Source organism: Triturus cristatus, chromosome 12 (genome assembly GCF_964204655.1).
Source record: "Triturus cristatus chromosome 12, aTriCri1.1, whole genome shotgun sequence".
NCBI classification, from domain to species: Eukaryota; Metazoa; Chordata; class Amphibia; order Caudata; family Salamandridae; genus Triturus; species Triturus cristatus.
Window position 1 is genome coordinate 496264640 of NC_140595.1, and position 22795 is coordinate 496287434.

General features: G+C 44.9%; 1 protein-coding gene and 1 long non-coding RNA gene across 3 annotated transcripts in view; one reads left to right on the forward strand and one right to left on the reverse strand.

The window, feature by feature from the left end:
• The window catches only part of NOD2 (nucleotide binding oligomerization domain containing 2), a 249801-nt gene that overhangs the window by 107493 nt on the left and 119513 nt on the right, over positions 1 to 22795 (forward strand). The gene's annotated exons all lie outside the window — the stretch shown is intronic.
• Positions 18709 to 22795, reverse strand: part of LOC146776155 (uncharacterized) — a 186068-nt gene continuing 181981 nt past the window's right edge. The window contains exon 8 of the long non-coding RNA XR_014972359.1: positions 18709 to 19864. This is a non-coding gene — a long non-coding RNA (uncharacterized LOC146776155). The remainder of the gene's footprint in view (positions 19865 to 22795) is intronic.

Genomic DNA, 22795 nt, shown 5'->3' on the forward strand with positions numbered 1-22795 from the left:
GGTGTGAGCTTCTTTTCAAGGGTTGTATTTTGTATTGCAGACAGGAAATCCAATTCACTGCAGCCCTGCAAACCCATGTCCTAACTCTAAAGATGGAGGCTGCGCATGGCAAAACACGAATGAACCAAAGGCGTGGCAACCATGACTTGGTCTCTATTCCAAGAAAGAAAGAAAAATGTGCCTATGCATCTTGTTTGATAGTAAAAGACCTCCCTCGTTGAGGTGCAAAAGCCCTCTCTCGCCCCTGGGCACCAGGGCCACGACACCTGCTGGTTTCTTACAATAACTGATGCGCCGAGATATACAAAAGGCCAGAGGTCAAAACAATATGGTGCACAGATGTCCACGTGTCAAGCCAGCAGCGGGCGAGGGCGACCACAGCCCTAGTTTAGTTTGTATTTGCATTAGCCAACTGGCTTTTGTACATCCATAATGTACAACATACACACATTTTGGAAACTGTTAAATGATTAGAAGAAAAAGTTAAAAAAAAATAACAAGAGAGGGCTGCAGAAGAAAAAAGAAATGGCATATGAATAAAAAGAAAAATTCCATTTGCAGCTGACTCCGCTGTCTTTGCAGATCTAAGGATGAGGTATTTTGGTCAGATCCTCAGTTAGGAGTTCAAAAGATTCCGCAGTTTCAGACCAAGCATCCCAGATAAATAAATGGTCACTGTGTTTCTGTCAGTTGAAAAGGGCATTGTCACTCACTAACTCACTCTTTCACTACCTCACTGTCTATCTACTTCACTCTCTCTCACTACATAACTCTATACATCACTACTCCCCTCTATCTATATCACTACCTCACTATCTCACTACTTCTCTCTCTAAAAAGATCACTACCTCACTCTCTCACTACCTCACTCTCTATATCACAACTTCACTCTCTCTCTAACTCACTACATCACTCACTTTCTATCTCTCTACCTCACTCTTTCTATCTCACTAACTCACTTTCACTGTCTCTTTCACTACCTCTCTCTATCTCACTACATTACAACACCACTCTGCTTACATCTCACTACCTCACAACATCCCTCTCCCTCACTACATCACTGTTTCACTACCTCACTCTTTCTCACTACATAACTCTCTCTACCTCACTACTCCACTCTATCTCACTACCTCACTATCTCACAACTTCTCTCTCAAAACATCACTACCTCACTCTCTAGCTCACAACCTCACAACTTCACTCTCTCTCACTCACTACCTCAATCACTCTATCTCACTACCTCACTCTTTCTATCTCACTAACTCACTTTCACTCTCTCTTTCATTACCTCTCTCTCTATCTCACTACATCACTCTATGCTTATATATCACTACCTCACAACATCCCTCTCCCTCACTACCTCACTCTTTCACTACCTCACTACCTCACTCTCTCTATCTCACTACCTCACTCTCTATCTACCTCACTCTCTATCTCACTACCTCACTCTATCTACCTCACTCTCTCTCACTACCTCACTCTATTTCAATACCTCACTCTCTCTCTCTATCTCACTACCTCACTCTCTCTCTGCTAATGCAATAGGTATCACATATGCAAAAAAAAAGCTAATGCCAATAGAAATGACAATGCCATTTATTTAGGGATACAAAAATGATAAAAAAATAATGAGCAATACCAATTGCTCTACCTATAATATTGCCGAGACCATTGCATTGCAAATGCTTGTTTCATATGGGAGACAGTTTAGGGATTTCAAATCGGGAGTGATGTGGTTATTTCTTTTAGATCCTGTGATGAGCCTTGCAGCAGAGTTAAGAGAGGCTCTAAGCGGAACTATCTTAGATATTTGTAGGCCAGAGAGGGTTGCACAGCCATAGTCCAGCTTGGAAATCATTAGAGCTTGCATTGGCAGACTTGAAGTCATTAAGGGGGAGGAAAGGTTATATTTTTCTCAAGACGTTCATTTGTAAGTTCACTCCTTTGATGCAGCACTGATGTGCTTCTGCATGTTCAAATCTCTGTGTAGCATTATTTCCCAGTGAACTTGTGGAATCTGCGTGGTACGCAATTAAGGGCTGTTAGTTGCTTCATCCATGCTTCAATAGCGGGTAACTGTTTGGGAGGGGTGATTAAGATTAAGATTATTCTGTTTTCAGAGCATTTAATCTGAGATGGTTGTAGGTAAGCCAGTTTTGGGTTTTTAGTCGAGTTTTGTTGAGGGACCTAATATCCTCTGGAAAGAAGACTTTCAGGTACTGTTGGGTGTCATCGACATACATGTGATAATATATGTTGGATAGTTTCAGAATTTCAGTTAATGGCTCCATGAACAAGTTGAAGAGAGTGGGTGAGAGCGTGGAGCCTTGTGGTACCCCTAAAGTGACCAGTGTGAAATTGGACAGGGACAGGTTAACCTTGAATCTTTGAGTTCTATTGTGGAGAAATGAGGCAAACCAATTTAGGACGGACCCTGAAAGCCCAATCCTATGTTCTAATAAATCTAGTATGCTGTCATGTTCAATCGCATCAATGGCTGATGAAAGGTCGAGGAGGATCAGAAGGCAAGATTCATTCTGATCCAGCAATTTTACGCTTCATCCACAATGTGTGTAAGAGGGGATTCGGTGCTGTGACCCTGACGGATGCTAGATTGGATTTGGCCGAATAGTCTGAATATTTCTATGTGGTTACATAGTTGAACGTGGACACATTTTTCGAGGAGCTTTGCCAGAGTCAGAATGTTGGAGACTGGACAGAAGTGTGATCTGTAGTGGGTTTTTTCAGAGTAGGTGTAACCTGCCCAGAGTTTAGCAGTCAGGAATGGAGCCTTGAAGTAGTGATGCATTTACTATCTTGGTCCAGAATGGGAGTATAGATGATTTGATCTCGCTAGAGAAAGTCAATGGCAAAGGGTCGCTTAACTGGATTGAGGGTTTCAGTGCTGCAAGAATTATGAGAATGGTGCTTTCATCAAATGCTCTGAATAGATTCCATGAAGCATTATTTGGGGAGGTGTTAACAGCAGAGTGTGGGGCCCCAGCAAGTCCAGGAAGGTGGGGAGGCTGAAAAGTGGTATGACCGGCAGCTGCTCCAATGCAGACCGCAAGTCCTATTCAGTGTTTTTATCCTTTTCAAGGAAGAAGGTGGCAAATTCCTCACAGTTTGGCTGCGAACGAGATCCAACTGGGGAAGAGTTGGGTTAGCTATTCGATTGTAGCGTGATGAGTTCAAACTGTTTTTTGGTCAATTTCTACCTTGATCTAGTTGGTTTCTGAAAGTAATTCGCTTTAGAACTTCTAATGCATTTGTTATAAATGTTCCTCAATCATCTCAGATGCTTGAGATGTTTAAGGGACAGAGAGGATATGCACGCTCATTCCACTAGTCTCAGATTGCGTCTTTCTGCATTTAGGCTACCATTGTACCATGTTTTGGAGTCTTTGGTGGACATTATTTTTAGCTGTAAAGGAACAATCAAATCTAGAATGTTCATCATGGAGCTGTTGTATTGATCTGTAAGGTCATGGACATCTGACATGTCCACAGGAGGAGGCAAGATGGTATTGCTGAGGGATGTCAATTCATTCAGGTTAATGTTTCGAAAGTTTCTTTTCCATTGTTGGGTTTCTTTAGTTTGGTTTGTTAGTTCGCACAGATTCTATGATGAGGAAGGTGATGCAGTGGTAGTCTGTCCAGTTGCAAGGGACGATAGATTCAAGTTGACTGGAATTTAAATTAGCAATAGTGAGATCTAAGGCCGCTCCCATGTTGACTGCAGGGCTGTCACATATTTGGACTAGGTTGAAGTCTGTCAGGAAGGTTTTAAGGCTGTTGACTGCAGTGTCATTCAGGTCATTCCAGTGGAGGCTGAAATATCCAAGGAAGATCTGTATGCAGTGTTGACCCTTGTTAGTTGAGACGTTTTCCATAATTTGTTCAATGAATGAAAGGTTGTTTCCTGGTGGGTGGTAGATCACATGAAATATGCATAGTGGCCTGTCACATGCAATATCGATGCATAGGTGTTTGCATAGAGCTAGAGTGGCGGTTTGTGATTGTTTCACTGAGAGATTGTTACAGTGTATGCAGGCGATACCTCCACCTGGTCTACTAGATCTATCTAATCAAGTGATGTTGTGGCTAGGAGGGACTAGTAAATCAAGGATGGGTGCAGAGGAGTCATTTAGCCAAGTTCCAGTCAGTATTAAAAGGTCAGACTCGTGTGCGAGGATGAGGTCAGCGATGTATGCCGAGTATCTTACAACCGATCTGCAGTTGAATAGCATGCATTTCAGTTGAGGTTTGGTATCAGCTAGAGTAGTTTGTGTGGTGGTAACTCCCATGAGGTTGTGCTAGAGTTGAGCCTAGGTTCTCACAGGTGTGCATGTATTGTTTTGATTTGACACAGATTGTCCGAGTTAACGAAGTAAGTCAGACCATATGACAGGAGGAGGGAATGTATATCCCTATCGTACAGTGGATCTTTCACTCTAATGGGCCAAGTGGGGGCGTTAGGTTAGGGTGAAGTTCTGCATCTCAGGTGGGGAGAAGCTGGGATTATTGAGATCACGGTGGTTGGGGGGGTGCTGGGAGCCTAGTGCAGTAGTTAGGGTGTTTGGCGTTGTTGTGAATATTTGTCCTCAAAGTCCTGCTTGGTCACGGATTGTTAGCCAGCTCTGTGGTGATGTGTAATAGGCTTTGTATGTCCGACTTGAGTTGTTTATGGTCTAGAGTGATCTCATGGAGTCTGGATTCTAGTGAGGTGTGAGAGTGGGTATTTGAGACTTGGAGCAAGGGGCTAGCAGGAGAGTGTGTTCTCAGGAATGTGGTGTTAGAAAGCTGCTGGCTTGGGAGAACCAACGGAGGTGGTTTGATACTCATTTTAAAAACACTAACATAAATAGTGATTCACATCATACCATGAGGAGGTGCAAACCTATTAGTCATCCTTTAGGTCTTTCATCTGCATTTAGAATTACTCCTAACAAGTTGCATGTGCAGACACCTAATTCTACTGGTACTTTGGTCTAGATATACAAATCTTGCGTACCCGTCAGTCGGGGGCGTCCCCCCAGGCACAACTCGATCCCAGTGGGTTCTTTACTGTGTTTTAATTATTCAAAATACATTTCGCTCTTCACGTTACTTTGCAAAACATTTCTTCATGTTTATTATTTCATTCAAATAATTTCTCATCTTCTTAATTACATCATGTGTGTGCTTGCGCATATGGGTTTATATACACTCTATGTTCCGATGCATTTCGGGTACCAGACCCTTCCTCAGGGAACAACCAGCTGGAATGTGAAAAAACTGTATGTCACAACATGAGGAGACCTTTCGTATGTTACATAAAATGCATGTCTTCTTACTACAAAATCTAGCTGTGGCAGCAGGATTCGGTAGTTAGGGGGTTTACGTGAATCTTAAAATTGGCTGTCGCCTCTGAAAATGTCTAGATGACATGAGTGTTGAAACCCAAGGACACATACGAGGATAATGCTTCTTTAATGACCAAAGTCCTATATTGGATGAGATGTGTCCATCACTACAATACCCATAATTCATTCTGATTTGATTTAAGTAAAACATGTTACCTCTCATGCAGAACCGTGTGTCTATTGCCACCATGTGCTTGCCAATGAAAATTAGCAGAAGGTCCAATAACACTGGATTATAGGTATTCGCCCCCAACAAGCTCTGCCATCCAGTTTCAATGAACTTCCCCTTATAACATGCATTATATTCCTCCAGTAAGACATAGAAAGGATATGTCTAACTCTGGTCCATTTACAATAACTGTAATACTTGAGAGGTTGGTCTTGGAAAAGACTGATTTACCACTTGTTATCCTCCACACCCAAATTAAAAGAGTCCCTGGTGCTGAAGATGAAACTGCTGAAAACAATTTACCATCATACTATAATATATTATCTTGGAATGTTGCAGACATTAATACTTAGCTTACTGACCCGGAATGGGGTATGTTTGTGTATAATTGTCTCATATCTTATTTCTATAAGATGAGGAGGGGTGATTTTTTTAATGTAACCTATGCATCGTGTGGTAGCACATTGCCGTTTACAGACAGCACATTTTCAATAGAAATGGCCACTAACTTTGTACAGAGATACAGTTTAGCTGATAAAACCAAACAGCATACAAAGGATAATGTGTGGAAACCAGTTTTCGGAGAATATTTATCAATTATGCATTGCCAAGTAAAGTGTCTTGATTTGTTTTGATCTTATTAAGGGGCATATTTGCAACAGGCAGCGATAATTATCGCTGACCTTGTATACCGCATTTTTTTCTAACGCTGGAATATTTCGCCAGGCTAGCGTTGTATTAACAACGCTTAGCGCCATGGCGATGTATATTCCAGCGACAGCACCCTTTTCCATGGAACATCGCTGGAAAACCAGCGATGTTCCATGTAAAACGGCGATATGCTTGATGATACGACCCTGTGGTCGTATCATATGAATCCATCTCCCATGTTAGGTATGCCTTAGTCAGGAATTTAACAGACGTTAAATTCCTGCGTTAAGGCATACTTAGCGCAATTAAAATAATTGCCTTCCCGCATTGTAAATATCGCGAAGTTGCCTTCGCGATATTTACCCATATTGTTTCCACAGACACACCTACTTTGCATCTCATTAGCGATGCGAAGTTAGGCGTGCTGGAAACGGGAGCAAAATCAGCAAAACACACGCTGATATTGCAATAAACTTATCGCCGCTTTCGCCCATACACGGACGCTAAAGCGGCGATAAGTTTATCGCCTACCCTTGATAATATGCCCCTTAGTTCTCTATTTCCAGCACACGTCAGAATTGGGAAATAAAAAAACTTGCAAAATTTTTGCTTTTCTAACCACTAAATGCACACACTTAATTTACTTTCTATGTTAATGCATCTATATTCTAAATATTACACAAGTGTTTGTTGAGGGGCAAACGGAGAAACAACGTAACCTATTAAAATTATTAGAGAAGTAATCTAGTATAGTGTTTTTGCGGCCATTTGTGTCATGTTGTTGATTTAATGATGCAATAGAGTACTTACATGATTGTGAAAATTATTCTCCTACACTTCCAAGGCAGAAGGTGCCAGCTTTGTTATTTGCTGATGATACTTTGCTAGTAACAAAACTCGGACACTGATGGATTTTCAGAAACCTATTAATAACCTTTTCCTTTTTTTTACATGTTACAATTTAATTTCTGACTTTCAACCCACATAAATCCTTCCAGCATGCTGTTTTCATTGAAGAATACCTCTCTGGAAGATATCTGCATTTGATTATTGAGCAAATTGATGCTTATGATCTTCACAATTTTAAAAAGTCAGCTAACTCTAAACCATTGAGTTGCAGAAGTAGAATGTTTCGCAAAACGTTTTCAGTCTTCTCCTATATCATGGGGCCTCGGAATATATAAAGCTATAGCATTATCTGCTACTCTGTATAGTGCAGAGAGTTTGGGTCACTGAAATCTGGACAGATTAGTGATGTCTGAGAATCACTTTTTAAAATCTATATCAAAACTTCCACGGAGTGTCCCCATATTTACGATCCACATGGCTCTAGGCTTAAGAAGTATAGACCATGTAGCTAATCTTAGACCCTTTTTGTACTGAATCAGCATTTGCTCTATTGATGCCTTAGATTCATACAAAAAGTCTCTATTGGAATTCATAGGCATCAAAAATGAACTTAATATTCCTTGGATTAAACATTGGAAGCCTATATTATATTTGATTGGTATGGTGGAACGTTTGACAGATCATTGCTGTATAACTCTTAGTGGCTATAAAGTGCTAGAAGTAAAATGGTAGGTATATGTTACAAACACCTGATTAGCTTATAAACCCAGAGTAGGTTTAATAGAAGCCTTTGGGGATTTTAAATTCATGTTGGAATTTGAGAGTTTTGTTTAGATTAAATCAACTCACCATTGGCTAAATCACTCTATATGAAATTTTAAATGAGTTATTCTACCCATTGGTGTATTTTCCTGTAATTGGTCCAGTTTTAGGCACCTTTCCAAATTATGTCCAGTATCCTCAGTTGATGCTGAAACTTAGGCCCATCTGATCTGTTACTTTTCTGTCTTTTATATCAAAAGACGAGTAAAAATTGGATTATCCCGGGGTGCTGTCACTTGAGAGTAAAGAAGTGTACAATATCTCTTAATATTGAATTGTAAGGTACAATTTACCATATCTAGTTACATACTTTCAGCATGGCAGATCAGACACAAGTTAACTGGTTTAGCGTAATACTCCCAAGGGACTCTCCTAGATTTTAATCTTTCATATTATATAGATATTGTGTTTTATCCTATTTGAAATTAGTTTATTAAGCTGAGAAGAAAGCTTTTAATATTTAACTTTTTAAATTTATACCCTTGAATATTTTATGTTTAATTATTGTTTGTTCAATGAGTTATTAAGTCGAATGAACAATATAATAATAATAATAATAATAATAAATGTTGATGTGCAGATTGAGAGGGACATTAACGGGTTATAGGTAGACATGTAGGTTTATTCTAGCTTGGACCGAGAGTCAATTTCATAATCAAGCATCTAACTGACTCTTTATATTCTATGGTCACTACAGTAGTCGGACAAGGTATCCAGTACAATTCTATCATTTCAGTCTTAGGTCACAGTTAATTAAGAAAAGGTGTAGTTTAGCTTGGCATATTCATTTCTTTCTCATAAGAACTTGAGCCTCACTGATCCTCATAACAAATGAGCAATTGTTACACCAAAGAACCAAATTCCCACACAGGCTATAAAGAAAGATTACTTTCCTGGAAAAAAGTATTACGGCAATCCAGAAAACTCCTTTCCAGGAAAATTGACGAACGATTTGAAGCCAAACAATAGTAAAAATGAACACTGGTGTGATCCTGGCAAACAAGCTTAGCATGAACCTGTTGTTGCGCAATCAAAAAGAAATGCTATGTTGGTTTCTTCACAGCCACAAAGTTTGCACTTCTCATTTTCTGACATTGTCTGCATATTTTTCAATAATTAAATATATTTGTGATGAAAATGACTAAGGGTGAGGTGCAACAGAATACTACTGACATAAGAAGAAAAAGTTTGAAATGTCATATGGTGAATATAGATCATTAAGGAAACTGGTTGAATTTTATAGTAATGTGAAATTGCTATTTTCACTTATTTGCATGATTGTGGGCATTCGAAGAGGGGATATTTGAATCTGCATGTTGCAGTTAACTTCCACACATGATGGTACTCACAACACAATAGTAGGTGCTGTTACAAGCTGATTTGCATTTGTGGAGGCAAAACTTTAATTTTTATGTTAATGACATTTTTTTATCCTGCTAACATATATTTCAGCATCATTTCCTATTTTTGGACATTCTGCAGGTGTAAACTTCAAATTCAGCTGCAGAAAGTGTTGAGAGCGCTGCCTAGATTCTTTGTAAATCAGTTACAAAAATCTATCACAAATGTAGGAGTAATTCTTATTTTTTCAGGCAGAGAATTGGAAATCAAGCCCTCAAGGAAGAACCTGGCATTTCCATGCCATTGGCTTGACAGACCAACTGTGACAAATAAGGTTAAGGAACCAGAGACTTAGCAGGCCGTATGGAGAGTGGAGTAAGATCTTGTTATGACCATATTGCTGGGCAGTGTTCCTTACTCCTGGCTTGTTCTAGCAGTGGACGGGCATGGAGGCCCTTGCCTTTAATGCACAAACCACAAATAGCTCCCATAAACATCACCAAACGAGCAAAGTAAACAAGCTAATTTTTTGTCAGTAATGATTAGTGAACAGAAGGGCTCCAAATTTTAAAAAATATTGCCAAATGCCGAACCATGTATTTTACAGTACAATATTCATTTACATTGTCTGGAAAGTCACTGGTATTACATGCAGTTCTGATGGTACACTACTGAAATTGTTCTGTCAAGATGTGCTTTGCAAACTGTTAGACCTAACATCTTTGCCGTGTTTTTCCTCTGTCTTGTGTGCTGCATTTCATTTTTGCTGGTTTTAGAACTCTGGGCACTTTACCACTGCCAATCAGTGTTAAAGTGCAAGTGCTGCCTGTGAAAATTGTGATTGGTTAACCATGATTGGCATATTTGATTTACTGGTAAGCCCCTAGTAAAGTGCACTGTGTGTAGCCAGGTCCTGTAAATCAAATGCTACTAGTACGCCTGCAGCACTAATTGTGCCACCCAAATGGGTATCCTTGCAACCGTGTCTCAGGCCTGCCATTGCAGTGCCTTTGAGCGCAGTTTTAAGCTGTCAGGTCAGCCTGCTAAGTGCACCCACTAGCCAGGCCCAAACCTTCCCTTTTACTACATGTAAGGCTCCCCTAGGTTAGGCCCATGGTAGGCCCATGGGCAGGGAGCAGTGTATTTTATAGTAATATGATACACAAAAAGCCTCCTACATCCATTGGCCGGCGGTGTTTCTGCATGCGATAGATGCATCCTTTAATAACAAAAGGAACAAAAATGCAGACAAAGGACAGGGAGAGAGTCAGGCTTGAGCTGGGGGTAGGGCAAGAAGTGAGACGCCGCTGATGTTTAAGTCTCTCAGGTAGCGTCCGGTATTTAGTGGTGTGTGCGTGGAGCCTGTGCTGTATCCACAGGTATTGGGGGCATGACAGTTCTCGGAATTCGTCTGACAGGTATTGTATGCAGGGTTGCCACATTTTGTCGAAATGCAATAATTGCTGTGTAGCTGTCGCTGTTAGCTTCTCCATACCCACTATGTCCCACACCATATGCAACCAGTCTAGGTGAGAAGGGACCGATTCCGTACCCCATTGTGGCGGGGTAGGAGTGATAGGTCGGAGGCCAGGTCTCGGTAGATAAGGTTTTATTTTTTTAAACACGCGCTTATGGCGACTTGACAGTCTCTCTGCGGCAAACTTAGCCGGATCCGTGATGCCGGGTGGTTCTTCACGCTGTCTTCGGGCCCGGTTTTCTGCTTAGGGTCAGGTCAGGCTTCTCCGTGCGTCTGCCATCGATAGGGCATGTAGGAAGGAAGAAAACACAGGGTCAGGACGGCGTCCACGGACCGGGGAGTGAAAGGATCACCACGTTCCTGTGCACTTTTAGTAGCCCACACAACACACACAAAAAAAGAAGGAGTCATAGGAGGGAGGGTAGTGAAAAGGGACCAGTGCGCGGGTGAGGATCCAAAATCAGGTTGTGAGACGGTATGGGATTTCAGGGTTTCTTCTGCTTTACGCAGTCGGGCGTCCCCGCCTCCCAACCCACCCCGAGACTTTCTCTCGTACCTGTAGAAGCCACGCTCCTCCAGGAGCGTGGCTCGGCGATGCGTGGGGACGTTGGCCTCCTGGCTCAGCCTGGGTGTCCACTGGTACCGACCCTCCGGCTCGTCTCCGTCCTCCATCTTCTCCTGTTCTCTTCGTCACTGCAACCGCTACGACTCTCCCATCTTCCGTCTCTCCTCCGGTGTCTACACACCGGCTTCCGTGTTTCCTCGGCCTTTAGCAGCTGATTCCCGCTGACGTCAGCTGGGGGCGGGGCCTCTTCTTCTTGAACTGTCACAAGCGGTGTCTTTTCCCAGTTCCACTCACCCTGCTGAGAAGGGAAAAGAGGGAGTGTTGAGGGTATAGCGGTCCACCAGTCCATGTCGGGGTTACTTTGTGGGGCCGGTGAGTCCACCCGGTCACACCCATCTAGCGGAATGAGTTTGTTTAGCTGCTCCCAGCAATAAAGTGATCACTTTTCCCTTATACGATTGCAGCGGGTAAGTGAGGGGGTTGAGAAGACCCAAGAGTATGTAGCTTGGAAACTTGGAGATGTCTGTCTGATAGATGGTGTTGACCGCTGCTAGGACTTAGGACCAAAAAAGGTCCAATTTCGGACAATGCCATAGGATGTGTGTAAGTGTACCCTGTTGCCCACAGCGACACCAACATTGTCCGTCCCCAGAGGGATTTCATGCAGCTATCCTGGCAGGGGCATGGTACCAATAATGTGAGATCTTTAGGAGCATCTCTTTGCTGGTTGTGTTAAGTGCTGAGGTACGTGCCCGGTGGAGAATGTCACTCCACTCCTTTTCCGTGAATGGACGTTTACATTCTTTCTCCCACCATGCATGAGCCGGTGAAGCAAGAGGGCGGGCCAGCATTATCAGAGATGAGTAGATGTCCGAGAGTAGCTTTTTATCATTTGCCCATGTGAGGATCACTTCTCGATAGCCGTCAATGCTCTGCTAGCATGAGGGCAGATCCAAGGCTGTGTGACCCAGTGAGCCACCATCAAATATTGCCAGCATGCCATGTCTGGCTGGCTATAGCAGGCTTGCAGTGTGCGGAAATCCATCAGCCCATTGGCATCGAACAGGTCTCCAACACCTTTGCAGTTGGCCTCCTGCCATGCACCAAACGCTGTTCCTGTTGCTGCAGGTGGGAAGGTCGGATTCCCTATCACAGGGGTCTGTGGGGAGATGGGGGTGGAGAGACCGTGTCACAATTGCATCCTGTCCCACACTCCCATCGTGGCTCGCGCCACTGGGGAAACATACACTCCCTTTGGCCTATATGGTTTTGGTAGCCAGGGTATTTTCCAAATATGTGTAGCCACAATGGCTTGATTGTTGAAACACCAATGTTTTTCGGTGAGTGAGCAAGACCATTCTACCATGTATCGGAGCTGCGAGGCTTTTAATAGCAGCGCAGGTTGGGGAAACCCAAGCCCCCTGAGAGATGTGTGGGCTCTGGCCATCCTTGCTCCCCCGCTCTATAGAAAACGTGGTTGATCTCATCCCATTCACCCGTATGTTAGCTTTAGGAGCGGAGGAGCATGACTGAATCCAGCCTCATAGTCGTGGCCCAAGGCCCACTCGCTCCAGCACCCGACACAAGTATGGCCAGTGCACGCGGTCGAATGCTTTCTCAACATCAACAGTGAGCAGAAGTGTTGGGATATGTGTCCAGTGTGTCTTATCCAATAGATGTCAGAATCTTTTGTGTTGTCACTACATCCTCTTTCTAAGATAAAACCGGCTTGGTCGGAGTCGACCAGTCCTTTTTTTCTTTCTTTTTTGTAATTCCTCATTCACCTCAAATCCCAGTGGACAAAATAAGCCATCTGTACCGTTACTGGATATTATAGAGACGTAGGCTGCAGAATGGGGACCGGGAGGAAGCGCCCTGCCTACCGGTACACAACTGTCTTAAAATGCCACTGGCCCCAAGATGAAAAGGAGTGGTCACACTCTCCTCCGGTTCGTGTTGAGCCGGTTGACTGTTAGTGTTGGCCTGTAAAGGGGGAAAAAAATGGGAGGCCCAACACAGTCAAGAGAGTTGAATAGCGGGATAATCATAGGAACCAGATTTCTTTGTGAGTGAAAGCTCTAGTCCTTATTTTATAATTTCCCAACACTAAATTCCCAAAACTAAGCATTGGACCAGGTTGATAGGAAATCCCAAAAAGCTGTCTTTTTTCTACTCTGGGTTCTACACAAATCTGTCCTGGAAGTAGTATATAAGGAGGATAGCCTCTCAGAGTGTAAGGGAGGTGTAGTTTCTACCCATTTTTTTTACAAATTTCTCTCCTAGCCAGCAGAATTGCATAGAAAAGAAACAACCTAGCCGGACACGTAGTTTCACTGGATATACCAAAGATTATCAAGGAGAGATTGAGCTGAATAGGAAGTCCCAGAATATCAGTGATGTTTTTGCCTACTTTTTCCCAAAATTCTGCTATCGCAGAGCATTCCTTAAACATGGATGTCAGAGGCACTCTCTAAATCACATTTTTACAGCTAGTTGGAGGCTCCTTTGACATTTTGGTCAATCTTAACGGAGAAAGGTATGAACCACGAACAAGTGGTTTCTCCTTAGCCAAACTGGCTTTACAGTGGCAAACAAGGTGTTAAAAGATGTCTGACACAGATATTCCCACTGTTCATTAGGCAAGGAAGCCCCCCACAGTTCTTCAGACAGCTTAAAATCTCCATCTGTAGCCTCCTCAATAGCCCAATAAAGGAAAGAAACATCCTTCTTGCCTGATGGTCCAACCACTAGCTGTTCCTCAAGGATATTTTCTATACCTGTAGATTTTTTTAGATTTTGGGACCAGCTCTGCAACTGAATATATTTAAACTTGAACATGCCCCCTTCTAGCTTATTATATAATGACAACCATGGTAAGAGTGAGCCGTCAGATGCAAGGTCACCCCACACCTAGAGCCCCGCTGCTCTAAGCCTGTCTTTCAAGTAGTCTGGCGCGCCTGGGGAGTCCCCACAAAGGGGCCTGACTCGAATAATAGTCGAGACCATTGTGCTGTTTAATACTGGCCCATATCCGAGCCATCCCCAGCAGGACTTCTAGTCTAATCTTTTTGAAGAACTTCTTTTCTCCAAATTTGAACAGAAATCCCTCCGGAGAAAGACCCACAGCTTTTAACATTGCAGAAAACATGGCCCTCACCCCAGTGTGATCTGGGGTTTTTAAGAGCATTCTTGAGTGGCATAGCTGGAAGGCCCATGCATAATATTGCAAATCAGGAAGTGCAAGGCCTCTCTTCTCCCTCCTACGCCTCAACTTCTTCCAGGTGATCCTCATTGCCCTGTAATCCCAAACAAACAAATGTATTGCCTGCTGAAGTTTGGCTATGGCTGATTTTTCAAAATGTACAGGGATAGTATTAAATAGGAAGGTGATTTTTGGTAGGACTACCATCTTAACCAATTTAATCCTTCCCAAGATGGTCAGAGGGAGATGGGCCCATGATTTCATTTGTTTCTGACACTCCCTTGAGACATTTGCCAAGTTGGTCCCTGAGATCTTTTCAATGTCCTGCATTATTCTCACCTCCAAGTATCTCATGTCACGCTTGGTCTGATATTGACACTCCCACAGGTTCCAAGTCATTACCTCAGTTTTCTGCGTGTTAACCTCGTAGCCGGATACCCGCCCGAAGTCCTGTGCCAAGCTAATGACAAGGGGAAAAGTAGTCGTGAGATCGGCAGAGAAGATCAAAACCTCATCGGTATACAGGGCTACCTTCGTCTCCCAGTACCCATACTTGAATGGCACTATGCTGGGCTCTTCTCTTAAACGCTGAGCAAAAGGCTTAATATATAGATCAAAAAGAAGAGGGGAGAGGAGGCAGCCCTGCCTCGTGACCCTTGTGATCTTAAAAGATTTAGTCAATTTACCATTAACCAGGAGTCTCGCCGATGGGTCCCGATAAATGAGCTGAATAGCTCTGCAAAACTTCTCACCCAAGTAAAATTTTCCCAAGACTGCTGAGAGGTATACCCAGTTGACCCTGTCGAAGGCCCTGGTGGCATCCTGAGTCATGGCTGCGAGGGGAAGTGAGAAGTTAGTGGCCAAATCAATTGCACCCACCAAATTATAAGTGAGGTCAGCTAAATTCCTGCCCTTAACAAAACCTTTTTGACCGGGGTGAAGTGTACCTCCCGCTACTGAACAAAGCCTATCTGACAGGATCCTGGCAAAGATTTTATAGTCTGCATTCAGCAACGAGATGGGTTCTTCTTACCTAGTTTCAAGATCAGAGTAAAAGTAGCTTCCCCCCATGAACCCGGGAGCCTTGCGCCCACAGATAGAATCTCATTAAAGAGCAGCATCAGAGTGGGAATTATCACCTCCCCCAAAGATCTATAAAGTTCTACCGGAAGCCCATCGGGCCCTGCAGCTTACCCTCCTTTACAAGCAATGGCCCTCCTCCCCTCTTCCTGAGATATGTCCAGATCTAAGTCTTCCTGCTGGGACAAATTCAGAGGGGTGAGCGTGCTACTCCACAGCCACTCCATTGGTGTGGTTTTATCAACCATGCTGTCCTTACGACACAACTCCTAAAAAAAAAAGAAAAAAAAAGCACCCCCAATCTCTTCATCTGTAGAAAGAACATTAGCGCTGTCTAGACTATCAATTTGTTTGATCGAATTTTGGGTCCTTTCGGTCATGGCCTTCCATGCCAGAAGCTTACCTGCACATTCTCCATACACGAAGCGGGCAAGCTTGCTCGCCTCCCACCTGCTAGTGACACTAGTCCAAATTATGGTATCCATCTGATCCTTTAGTTTACTAAGTTTCATAACATTTTCCTGGTGCTTCTCAGGCTCAACCTCTCTATTTAAGCTCAGCTCTAGTGTCTTCATCTCTGCCTTCTTGTGGGCCACCTCCTCCCTGTATTTTCTGTTTTAATAGGATACCCTGTACGTGATCATGCCCCTTAAAAAGGCCTTTAAGGAGTCCCAGACCACCGAAATCCCAGCCGAGCCAGATTCGTGTTAAAAAAGCACGTTGTCTAATGAGATAAATACTTCATCTCAGCTTCATCAAGAAGTAGAGTTCGATCAAATGTCCAAACTCTAAGATGTTCACCTTCTACCAGGGCCAAGTCCATCCAGACCCCTGAATGATCGGACAGATGCAGAGTCAAATAGCCAATATCCTTAACTTTACCCCTAAGATTGTAACTGACCAGGATATAATCTATTCTCGATTTATGGCCATATTTACTGTTGTAATATGAAACCCCTGGCTGAAGACCTGACCTGTGTCTCCAAATGTCACTGAGTCCTGTCCGTGCCATCATAGATTGGAGGTATATCCGGGACCTAGAAGGCACCCTGCCTCTACTGCTAGGTGACTTGTCTACTTTGGGGTCCAAAGCGATGTTGAAATCCCCGGCCATAATAACTGGGTCTGAATAATCCAAAAGATTTTTTTAAATGGTCTTTAGAATGGAGGGGTCATCTTGGTTGGGACCATAATAGCCCACCAAAGTTAGCAAAGTACCTAAAATGGTCAGCTTCACAATGACCCACCTGCCGCTAGAATCAACCCTAGAGTCTAGGATGCAGGCATTTGCTTGTTTTTTAATTAATATAGTGACACCCCTGACATTAGCGGTCTGATTAGAGCAGATCACATGTTCCACCCACTTTAATTTTTTTAATATCCCAGTCATCTCTTCTTTTAGAAGATGGGTTTGTTGGAGGATAATGACCTGTGCGGGAGAATCTTTTATATACTGCAGTATTTTGTCCCTTCTAGTTTTCACCCGCAGGTCATTAATGTTCCAGGACAGAAGCTGAATTGTTCTCATGGAGGTTTAGACAGGAGAGCTATGAGTCGACTCAAACTCCGAGGAAGCCATATCAGACTAAGGGCCTCATGTAGGTAGCCAAATACCGGTCGGTAACGGCCGATTTTCGGTAAATATGCCGTTACCGACCGGTATTCAGACAAGTGAGATGTAGGAGTCCAAAAACCACTTTTCGGTAAATATGAGGAGGAAAATACCGAATCATATTTACCGAATTCTAAAATACCGAATCAGATTTACCGAATACATAATTAACGATTCGGTAAACATGAAGTGGTAAATATGAAGTGGTAAAATTGAAAATGACATGTAGGAGCACTCGGTAATTAAGAAATCCAGGAAAATCGGTAAATAAGAGTCGGTAATTAACACGGATTGAAAGCAGGTGGTAACCATCAACAATGCATATAGGCAAACCCAAAATGCAACAGCGTGGACAACATGGCCGCCATGTACGTCATTGCAAGGCGCCTACGTCTACAGGCAGCAGGACTGAGGGTGTGGCGACGGGAGGAACAAATCTACAGACAGCGCATCACACTATTCCAGCTGACTGATGCAGAGATACATGAGAGGTACAGGCTACACCCCGAAACCATCATGGACTTAATCAGGGACCTTCACCCACTCCTGGACCAGCCAATAAGAAGGGCGCACGCCATACCCCCACATGTGCAGGTGCTCTGCAGCCTACATCTGTTGGCATCCGGCAGTTATCAGGTGGTGATAGCTGCGGTGGGTGGGGTATCCCAGAGTTGCCTGTCACGTTTCTTCAGGAAGTTCCTGGATGCCATGATGCAGAGAATGCACCACTACATAAGCTTCCCAAACACACAGGCTGCACTGCAGAAAACAAAAACAGACTTTTATCACATGGCACAGTTCCCCCATGTCATCGGCTGTATTGATGGTACACACATCCCAATCTGTCCACCAGCTGATACAGAGCACATCTACAGGAACAGGAAGTCCACCCACTCCATCAATGTGCAGGTGATCTGTGATGCAGGGAACATCATCACAGATATTGTTGCAAAGTTTCCTGGGAGCACCCACGACTCTTACATCTTCCAGAATAGTGGGATCTACACACGACTGAGTGCCGGAGAATTCGGAGAGGGATACCTGCTAGGTAAGTAACAGTGACGCCCCTTGAAACCTGCAAATCATAGTGTATAGAGGCATGTTACTGATGGTTCCCTTTTACTCATCCAGGCGACAGTGCATATGCATGCCGGTCATTCATCCTCACTCCCTACCTACACCCAGCAACCCAGAGTGAGAGACGATACAACGTGGCACATAAAACAACACGCAATGTGGTGGAGCGCACGTTTGGACTACTGAAGAGCAGGTTCCGCTGCCTGCACAAGAGCGGAGGCGCACACCAGTACAAACCCATCACCTGCTGCAAGATTATTGCCACATGTGCAATGCTGCACAACCTTGCCACGAAAAAAGGTACAGATGTGGAACTAACATATTTTGAGGACAACGAGGATGAGTCAGGCCAGCCAGAGGGCAACGCAGCTAGAGTGCCAACTGCAATCGATGGGAGAGAGAGACGGGCAGAGATCACATGCAACTATTTCTGAGTAAGTGAGGGGACACAGCGAGTTGTGAGAAGTCCTGACGTAGTTTTAATGTGGCACCACGCCATGAACACATGAACAGGCCAATCAGGCAATATACCATCTATACAAGGAGTATGTCCAGGGTTACGTCACCCAATGGGAAGTGGCTTAGCAGGGCTACATCAATGTTTGCGCATACGCGCTGCAGTGGTGGATTGCACGGCCTGTGCATCCTCACTAGAGCCAACCCCAAGCCGCCTGCTGCTCCTGCGTGCTTCTGGGACGGGACGTGTGATGCTGCTGCTGGTGTCGATGCTCTCCGCAGCATCCCCTGCAGCAGTTGTCGACGCCTGACTAGTCAATAGCACCCCTAGTGCACTTGTCACCTGCACCATCCCCCGAGACAGGTCGCTGCAGCACTGTGTTAGGCCCTCCTGCATCGTCACAGAGCGCCGGCACAGTAGAGAAGTCGCAGTTGCCAGACGGTTGAGTGCCCTGCTGGTAGTGTCCCTTCTCTGGCGTTCCCGGCGCCGTGCTTCGATGTCAGCATCTAATTTGCTGCACAACTGCTGGATTGACTGGGACATGTCCCGAATGCCCGCAGCCATGCCGCTTATGTTACTGTCCATGTTGACTAATGTTGTCCTCATCACCCGCATGTGCCTCTGGACTGACATGACTGCCTTTGATTGCAGGCGCTGTTGCTTCAACATTTGGCCCTCGAGACCCAAGAAGACACCATGGCCGTCAGTGGGTGCTGGTGGACTCTGGACACGCGACCTGCGGCGCCCTCTTGCTCCCGTCTGTGCTGCCTGTGAGATGTGGGGCACAGTGGCATGGCTCCCTTCCTGGGGCCCGGTGCGGTCTTCTGGGCCCATGCTGTCGTCTGACGAGGTGTCTAAGGCTCGTAGCCTGGCTGCTGGACGCCTCCTCATTCTCACACCTGCAAGCGGAGATGTGGCCGGTGATTCGAACATGAGTGGCGATGCTGGCTCTGGTTGTGGTGATGCTGGCTCTGGTTGTGGTGATGCTGGCTCTCGGTGAGGTGATGCTGGCTCTGGGTGCGGCGAGGCTGGCTGTGTTGGTGGTGCGGCTGCCAGTGGGCCTGCTCCCTGGTCTGAACTTGTGCTGGCTAGAGGTGATACTTGTGGCCGGTGTGCCGTCTCTCCTGCAGCATGCCCTGTCCTGCATGATGTCACATCTGTGGACAGAAATACAACATTGGCTCAGTGTCCCCGAAGGGCTGCACTGCAAGCGTCACAATAACACATTTCACATTCCAATATGTCCTCTGTCTCCTTGTGCCTCGAGTGCGTGACATGCCTTGTTGCCCTGTAACATTTACGGCATGGTTAGTGTTGCCCTGACTACATCTCCCGGAATGCATTGCCTGTCTGCACTGACACGTGTGGACTGCAGTGTGATTCTCGTTTCACAATGGGGGATGTGGGATAGGGGTGGGGGGGGCTACATTGCTGTGCTTTCGTCTTACCTTGGTGTGTTGCGGCTCTGGCAGAGCTGTCGGCGTCCCCAAGACCCACGACGCTCTCCTGCTGGATTGTGGCCGCCACCAGCTCCTCCAGTTCGGTGAGGGCAGGTGCCCTGTTGGTTCCACCTCCGGTCTGGCTGGCCTCCTTCTGGATGTCGCCCATCTTCCTCTTGGTTACAATCCTCAGGTCATACCAGCGCTTTTTGAGGACCTCAATGTCCCTGTGGGTCACTCCCACAGCATTGACCTGCGCCTGGATGGCCAGCCATATGTTGCGCTTTTCCGCCTCAGGCACTTGCAGGGATTGCCTTCCAAACAGCTTCTGGTGCTGCTTCACCACCTCCTCCACCAGCACCTGGAGTTCCTTGGGGCTAAATTTCAGCTTCCTCCTCCTTTCCCCTCCGTCTTTCTGTGTTCTCTGGCTGGACATGCTGTTCGTTTACCCGCTCGCACATGCAACGGCTCCCTCCCTCTCCTCTGCACTCCAAGCCTCTCCAGGGTCGGCTAATTATGTACACCTGCCTGGGTGTGGCCACTTCGGCTAATTATGTACACCTGCCTGGGTGTGGGCACTTCCTGGTTGGGTGGGCTGTCGTTGCACAGGATTAGCTGTTTCGTCAAGTCATGTGATTTTATTTACCGAATCCGTACATTCCGATTCGGTATTTTCCGATTCGGTAAATTCCACCTCGGTATTTTCCGATTCGGTAAATACCACCTCGGTATTTTCCGATTCGGTAAATACCACCTCGGTATTTACCGATTCGGTGAATTCCGATTCGTGATTACCGAATGTTACCGAATCGGTAACAGTTACCGAATATTTACCTACATATAACTTACCGATTCTAATTTACCGATTCGGTACGGCTCGGTATTTAAGAACCGGTAAAATTTATTTACCTACATGAGGCCCTAAACGCGATAAAACTAGTCTAATTTGACCAGACAGTAAGGTGAATGAGGAAATGTAATATTTTTTACCCCAATGCTTTCCACCCGTGCTACCCACCCCACCCCCATCCCCCCAAAAAATACCCTCCCTGGAGAACCCTTCCCCCATTTATCTGGACAGATGTAGTCCAGTTGTTGCACCCCGGGGCAACCCGCCTTGTCCCCTTATAAACCTTTACAAAAAGAAGTGAAAAAAAGGAGAAAAACTAGAACCCCGCCTTCGACTACCCTTAACTAAGTGTCCCCATGTGTGTGTCAATTTGGATACATGTGCATGTGTTTTTGATTGCCTATCTAACACCTCATACAAATAGTTGAAGGTGGGCTGATAAAAGTTAGGGGGAGACCTCGAATCGCAAGAACCGCCCCCAAAAGTCCCAGATCCCAACTGAAGTTATCGTGTATAACTACTCAGCCATCCGCTACTTTCACAACTTTCCGAGACTGTCTAATAACTCATCCACCTCTTACACTAATATAATATTATGTATTTTGTTGTTGTGCATAATTTTTAGAGCTGCAGGGTATTTAGCTGGGCAACCGCACCAAGCTTCCTAAACTCACCCAGCTTGCTGCCCAACTCCCACTGCTAATTCAAGGTAACGCAGGAAAGGTCAGAACAGATTTTGTATGAAAAGTCACCAGTTCTTAATGATTTCACTTTTAGAGCCATGTTGAGAATTTTTTCCTTTAAGGAGTAGGTGAGAAAGTTTATAAGGATCTTCCTAGGTTTTGTCCTGTTGGGGTCCCTATGGACCCATGGGATGTCTTTTTTCAAGTCCTCCTCTGATTTTTCAATCTGCAATGATTCTTTTAAGAGTGACACTATGAAGGACTTGAGGTCCTCCCTTTCTTTCCCCTCCGGGACATGCAAAATACGCAAGTTGTTTTTCCGAGAATTATTCTCTAACGTCTCGAGTCATTCACGAAGAACCACCTCGTCCCTCTTGGGAGACTTTATATCGGCTTTTGCTGCTCCCAAGTCATCTCTTAGGTCTCCCACTGTATTCTCCAAAACAAGTGTTCTTGAATTTAGGAGGTCAATTTTCTTCTCCAACGACTCGCAAAACACCCTAATCTCCCCTTGATTGGCCTCGGAGACTAAGAACCCATTCTTAATGTCTGCTGAAAGGGTGGAAAAAAGAGCTTCAAGAGAGGCCACTGAGGGTCCCCTACTTTCGCAAACTTCAGGGACTTTATCTCCTGCAGTGCAGCTGGCTGCCATACTTTGACAAGCCAAAGCTTCCCCTCCTGTAAGACCCTTTCCTTTATCCAAAACCTCTGTCAAAACAACTCCAGGAGTTGCAGATAGGATTGGTGGCATAGAGGGGGGACTTCCAGCAGCCTCTATTTTCTCTGAGTTGGACCTTGAATCCGACTGGCCTGCAGAACTCTTTCAAAGGGCCTCCCCCTGTTTCACAACATCTAACACAAGGGGTTGTACTTTAAAGTATGACCACAAAGAGGGGGTGATCCTGACTTTCGGATTAAGCAGATTGCTTTTCGCTCTGCCTGCCTTTATACTCCTGCCCTTAACCTCAAAGCGCTGAAAAAATGAGCAACTGCTATCTATAGCCACTGCTGGAGTCGTGCTGCCTTTCCCCTGACCCTTCCCACTGTTTCTTGCGATGACTTTCTCCTTGGGGAGCAGCTTAGTATTTTTCCCATCAATTTTTGATCTTGCTGGCC